This window comes from Panthera uncia, chromosome D1, assembly GCF_023721935.1.
Source record: "Panthera uncia isolate 11264 chromosome D1, Puncia_PCG_1.0, whole genome shotgun sequence".
NCBI classification, from domain to species: Eukaryota; Metazoa; Chordata; class Mammalia; order Carnivora; family Felidae; genus Panthera; species Panthera uncia.
This window is the reverse complement of record NC_064808.1, coordinates 50,219,131-50,226,349: the sequence shown is the minus strand read 5'-3', so window position 1 is coordinate 50,226,349 and position 7,219 is coordinate 50,219,131. Positions and strand designations below refer to the sequence as shown.

Genomic DNA, 7,219 nt, shown 5'->3' with positions numbered 1-7,219 from the left:
TGTTTTATTTTGCTTTTTTCCCTTTCTCTCCAAAATGACAAGAAGGAGGAATTCCCCCCTAAAGAAAGAACTGGAAGAAATGATGACCAGAGATTTAATCAATGTAGATATAAGTAAGATATATAAGTCTAAATTAGAATTTTAAACAATATTAATGATATTAGGTAGGCTTGAAAAAAGCATAGAATACACTAGAGAATCCCTTACTGCAGAGATAAAAGTATTAATATCTAGTCAGGCCAAAATTAAGCATGCTGTAACTGAGACGCAATCCCAAATGGAGGCCATAAAAATGAAGATGGATGAAGCAGAGAAGTGAATTAGTGATACAGAACATAAAATTATGGAAAATAATGTAGCTGGAAAAAAGAGGGAAAATAAAGGTCATGGAATGAGAAGGCAGACTTAGGGAACTCAGTGACTTATTAAAATGTACTAATAGTCACATCATAGGAGTCCCAGAAGATGAAAAGAGAGAAAGAGGGACAGAAGGTTTATTAAAACACATTATACCTAAAAACTTCCCTAATCTGAGGAAGGACACAGACATCAAAATCCAGGAAGCACAGAGAACTCCCATTAAATTCAATGAAAGCCAACCATCACCAAGGCATATCATAGTCAAATTCATAAAATACACAGACAAGAAAAGAATCCTGAAAGCAGCAAGGGAAAAGAAGTCCTTAACCTACAAGGGAAGACAGATCATAGCAGCAGATCTATCCACAGAAACATGGCAGGCCAGAAAGGAGTGGCAGGGAACATTCCATGTGTTGAATCAGAAAAATATGCAGCCAAGAATAATAATAATAATAATAATAATAAATAATAATCCTTATTTTATTATGTATTTATTTCTTAAGAATTCTTTATCCAGCAAGATTGTCATTCAGAATAGAAGGAGACAAAGAGTTTCCCAGACAAACAGAAACTAAAGGAGTTCATGACCACTAAACTAGCCCTGCAAGAAATTTTAAGGGGATATTGCTGAGTGGAGAAAACAAACAAACAAAAAATATCAAAGCAACAACAACTAGAAAGGACCAGAGACCATCACCAGAAACACCAACTCTACAGGCAACACAATGGCACTAAATTCATATCTTCCAATAATCACTGATTGTAAATGGACTAAATGCTCCAATAAAAAGACATAGAGTAACAGAATGGTTAAAAAAAAAGATCTGTCTATATGCTGCCTACAAGAGACTCATTTTAAACGTAAAGACAACCACAGAGTAAAAGTAAGGGGATAGAGAACTGTCATGCTAATGGACATCAAAAGAAAGCTGGAGTAGCCATGCTTGTATCAGACAACGTAGATTTTAAAACAAAGACTGTAACAAAAGTGAAGAAGGGCATTTTATCAGAATTAAGGGATCTATCTATCCATCAAGAAGATCTAACAATTGTGAATATTTATACACCAAACTTGGAAGAAATCAATAATATAAATCAATTAATAAGAAACATAAAGAAACTCATTGATAAAATATAATAATAGTAGAGGACTTTAACACCCCACTTATAGCAAGGGACAAATCATCTAAACAGAAAATCAACAAGCAAATAATGGCTTTGAATGACACGCTGTACCAGATGGACTTAACTGATATATTCAGAACATTCCATCTTAAGGCAGCAGAATATGCATTCTTCTCAAGTACATATGGAACATTCTCCAGAAGAGATCACATACTGGGTCACAGATCAGCCTTGAACAATTATAAAATGATTGAGATCATACCATACATATTTTCCAATCATGATGCTACGAGAATTGGTCAATCACAAGAAAGAATTTGGAAAGCCCTCAAATATATGGAAGTTAAAAAACATCCTAATAAAGAATTAATGGGTTAACCAGAAAATTAAAGAAGAAATTAAAAAAATACATGGAAGCAAATGAAAATAAAAAAACCCAGCAAGTCCAAAACCTCTGGGATGCAGCAAAGGCAGTCCTAAGAGGGAAGTATATTGTAATTCATGCCTATATCAAGAAGCAAGAAAAACAAAACTGGAGGCATCATGATTCCATATTTCAAGCTGTATTACAAAGCTGTAGTTATCAAAATAACATGGTACTGGCACAAAAAACAGACACATAGATCAATAGAACAGAATAGAAAACCCAGAAAAGGACCTACAATTATATGGTCAACTACTCTTCAACAAAGTAGGAAAGGATATCCAATGGAAAAAAGACAATCTCTTCAACAAATGGTGTTGGGAAAACTGGATGGTGACATGTAGAAGAATGAAACTCTACCCTTTTCTGGCACCATACACAAAAATAAATTCAAAATGGATCAAAGACCTAAATGTGAGATAGGAAACCATCAGAATCCTACAGGATAAAACAATCAGCAACCTCTTGGACCTCAGCTGGAGCAACTTCTTACTAGACACATCACTGAGGCCAAGGGAAACAAAAGCAAACATGAACTATTGGGACTTCATCAAGATAAAATGTTTCTGTACAGTTAAGGAAACAATCAACAAAACTAAAAGCAGCATTCGGAATGGGAGAAGATATTCTCAAACAACATATCTGATAAAAGGTTAGTATTAAAAATCTATATGGAATTTATCTAACTCAACACCCAAAAAACAAAAATCTAGTTAAGAAATGGGCAGAAGACATGAACAGACACTTTTCGAAAGAAGACATCCAGATGGCTAACAGGCACATGAAAAGATGCTCAACTTTGCTAATCATCAGAGAAATACATACCAAAACCACAATGAGATAACCACCTCACACCTGTCAGAATGACTAAAATGAACAACTTAGGCGACAAGAGATGTTGGCAAGGATGCAAAGAAATGGAAACCCTCTTGCATTGTTGGTGGGAATGCAAACTGGTGCAGCCACTCTGAAAAACATCATGGAAGTTCTTAAAAAAAATTAAAAATAAAACTACCCTATGTCCCAGCAATTGCACTACTAGGTATTTATCCAAAGGATACAAAAATGCTGATTCAAAGAGGCACTTGCACCCCAAATTTTATAGCAGAATTGTCAACAATAGCCAAATTAAGAAAGAGCCCAATGTCCATTGACTGATGAATGGATAAAGAAGAGGTGGTGTGTGTGTGTGTGTGTGTCTATATATATATATATATATATATATATATATACATATATAATATTCCATACATATATATACATACACAATGGAATATTACTTGGTGATCAAAAAGAGTGAAATCTTGCTACTTGAAACATTGTGGACAGAACTAGAATATATTATGCTTAGTGAAATAAGTCAATTAGAGAAATACAAATACGATTTCACTCATACGTGGAATTTAAGAAACAAAACAGATGAACATAGGGTAAGAGAAGGAAAAATAAGATAAAGTCTAGCTGTTTTCTTTTAGAAAGTTTCACAGAACTTCTTTTTGTGAACTGATTAATTCTGATAGATTTCAGAATCCAGAATCATCTTATAGAAATTTAATAACAGAGATATTCCTATTAAATCACGCCAACTTATGGCAGCCTTTGGCAAGTTTAGTCAGTTGTGAGGAGTAAGGTTGAATAACATACATACAATATAGCCATATAGTGGAACAGTGGTCATGACATGTGGTGAGGGCAAGAACATAATTAGTGATGTCAGTGGAGACGATTTTGTCAAGTTGGTTTAGAAAGTCCATAGGGGTTAAAGCACAGGTATAATACAATAGTACTTGATAGTGTTTAGAATATAAGCTCTGCACTGGGCCTTGGTTTTTCCTTCTAGCTGAATCCAATCATTATACACACACACACACACACACACACACACACGTATACTATACACACACAAAAAAAACATGTATATATATTTATGTATATCATATATTTCATCAAGACTTGAGAAGTTGAGGATCAAACATATTTAGGGTTAAGAATTCTTAAGACTTGCTCCTGAATCTGCTTTTTCCCGACCCCATAGATAACAGGGTTGAGTGCAGGTGGTACAACCTTATGTAGATTGGCAAGAAATATATGAATATATTCAAGGATCCTATGACCAAAGCGGTGGGTCAGAAAGCGAAAAATGCTGGGATGTAGAAGATGAGCATGACACAGATGTGGGAGCCACAGGTGTTGAGAGCTTTGAATAGGGCATTCCACGATGGTAAACAAAAGACTGTATAGAGTATTTTCATGTACAAAACACCAATTACAATAAGGTCAATTAATCCCACAGAAAAAGCAACCATACCAAGTAAATTATTGGTCCTGATACTGGTACAGGAAAGACGGTCAATGCCCATGTGCTCACAGTAAGTGTGGGGGATGATATGGGCATCACAGAATGACAATAGTAAGATGAGGAAAACAAAAGGAATAACAAAGATTAAAGATCTCATGATCATGACTATACCTAGAATGGTCACCACCTTGTTTTTGAGAGTCATAGTATATCTCAGGAGATTGCAGGTGGCAACATAACGATCTATGGCCATGACTGTCAGTATCCCAGACTTGAGGCCAGTGCAAAGATGAGTCATAAACATCTGTGCAAGGCAGGCACCAAAAAGAATTTCCCTGAAATTGAACCAAAAGATGCCCAGCATCTTGGGAATAGTGGCAGAGGACAGGCTTAGGTCAGTGAAGGCCAACATTGCCAGGAAGGAAAACATGGAGACTAGGTTCTGTCTGAATTATAAAGAGTATTATAACATTCCCCAGGAGTGCAATCAGATATACAATACAAAAGGGGAAACCAATCCAGATGTAAAAAATTTCCAGGCCTGGAATCCTCAGCAGGACAAAGGAAGAAGGATGGGATTGAGTAGTATTATGATAGGCCATCTTCATGGTTGCTGATAAGTTTTTTCACATTGTGTCACGACTCCGATCTCATTCATGTCATTCTTTCAGGCCACGGAGAGACATGGAATTAATTCTCCACCTTAATCCTTAGTAGAAGAACCTGGAGTGAAAAGTGATAAATGATTTTAAAAACTCCCAAATACAGAACTCACCAGATTCTGGACATCTTGTTTTTCTGTCCAAGATACATCCCAAACTTGATACTCTGCAAATAGTCTTAAGAATGATGTAAAATTACATCACTGTAATGATGTAAAATGATGTGCTTACATTTTAGAGGAACTTCTGTAATGTTACAATGGAGAATGGGTTGCAGGGGCAATTGGAGTTTGATGTAAGTAGGGTGAACGATGATGCTAGCCTGATCTAAATAAATGATAATGGAGATGGAGAGGTGAAGGAGTATATAGCAAATTGACAGAGAACAGTATTTGATGTGATTTGGGGGATGAAAGAAAGCAATAAGTCACGTTTCACTTCCAGAATTCTGTGTTAGGCAAATGAGCAAATATTGCTGCTATTCAGTGAGATAGAGAACATCATGGGAGTGTTTTGGTTTTTTTTTTTTGCTTTAGTTTATGAGAGTAGGTGTTGACATCAGTCCTGAAATAAATAGATATGAAGTTCGTATTGAATCAAGTAGCAATTCTCAATAGGCAGAATATCAGTTAAGTTCCCACTATTGTTGAAACTCAGTTTTAGGGCTTCAGTGAGTTTATAAAGTACCAAAAATCTATGCATGTGCCTGTAGGAACCATAGGATTCATGTAGTGATTAAGACTATCATGTTTTTTTCCCCATGTTCATAATATTTAATCTCTGGAGAGTCATACTGGGGAGAATATCACAATAGTAAATGAATGTCTGTATCTTCAAAGCCCCCTCAGGTAACTAAAGAAGAAAGAGGTAGAGACAAGAGCCATTCTCAAAGATGACAAATCAAACGTCTTCAGGAAAAATAATCTCATAAATACGTTATATGGGGATTCATGTATTTTCTCTATTTGTGCACCTGCCTGTATAACTGTGTTAAAATATATTGTATAATATTGACTAAATCAAACAAAATAATACAGCAGGTTAAATATTGTCTGTGGGACTAAGGCATGGGCATATTTTAGTGTGGGCATTATTCTGTGTAGCATATCTGCTATATTCCTTTCCTTTCTAAGCTACTATTACAAGCTGAGATCTGAATAAGAATTCAACACCGGGGTTTTAAAAGAGCCTGTTTTATTGTGCCTACTCAGTAAAAGGAGAGTGTGGCAATGTCAACTATCCACATCATTCATGTCATCCAAATCCCCCCTTTGACCTCAATGTCTGAGTGTTCTTCCTTGGAGTGGATGTCATTACAGGACAATTATGGTTTTGTCTCCTCTTAGAGTATGTCTTAGCTGATATTCTTCACCCCCAGCAGTTCAATTATTTGTTTAATGAAAGTCAGAGAAGTCAGACTCAGTCCCAAAGTGTCATCTAAATAAGCAGAACACAAGATAACAGCAGCGTCAAACTTCTTATAGTACTTTTCCTACTTTCCCTCCACCATAGGTGCGAATTTGTTTCTCAGTAGATTTCCTTAGGTTGCTACATCAGAAGGAGTTTACTTCTCATTGACATACATACTCCTAAAATCAGTTTATTTCAAAGGTGGTCTAATTGGGGTGCCTGGGTGGCTCAGTCTGTTAGGTGTTGACTATTGATTTTGGCTCAAGTCATGATCTCGTGGTTCATGAGTTTGAGCCCCACATCTGGCTCCATTGCGGAGCCTGCTTGGGATTCTCTCTCCCTCTGTCTCTGCTCCTCTCCCATTCATTCATTCATCCTCTCTCTCTTTCTCAAAATAAATAAATAAACTTAAAAAAACGTGATCTAATTTTTATGTGCTTAAATGCTTTGTTTTGTATGTTGAAATAAAATCTAATCACACCTGAGATTTAAAACATTTAGATGATTATTCATGATTACCCAAGGCAAATTGGTTTATTTCACTTCCTTTTCTCAGTGTTTATTTGCCATCTATAAACACTGGTAGTTGCTCTTATTTTATTACTTTTAGTATGAAATAAACCCAAAGTTAAATTTAAGAAATCTCTTCCAGAGGTGTTTTTCTTATCAAAGCATAAGATTTGAAAGGGGGAATAATGTTGTCATACGAGAGTTAAATAATACAATAAATGCTATGATCAGAGCAGAGATATCTAAAGACAGCTAAATGGGGTGTAACAATATTCAGGAAAGCAAGGCTTGAGTGTTTCTTAATTGTGCCTAGCTACAAAAATAACAAAAGAATGTCCCACAGTTGGGCAATCATATAAATTTATGATTTATATGTAATCATATAAACACAGGAAAGAGAACAATAGATCACATATTAGCCCATACCTA

The 7,219-nt window shown here is 35.6% G+C and overlaps 1 pseudogene; it reads right to left on the bottom strand.

Annotated features, from left to right (window-relative positions):
* Positions 1-3,763: 3,763 nt before the first annotated feature.
* Positions 3,764-4,816, bottom strand: LOC125913794 (olfactory receptor 52E5-like; annotated as a pseudogene).
* Between the last annotated feature and the right edge of the window lie 2,403 nt (positions 4,817-7,219).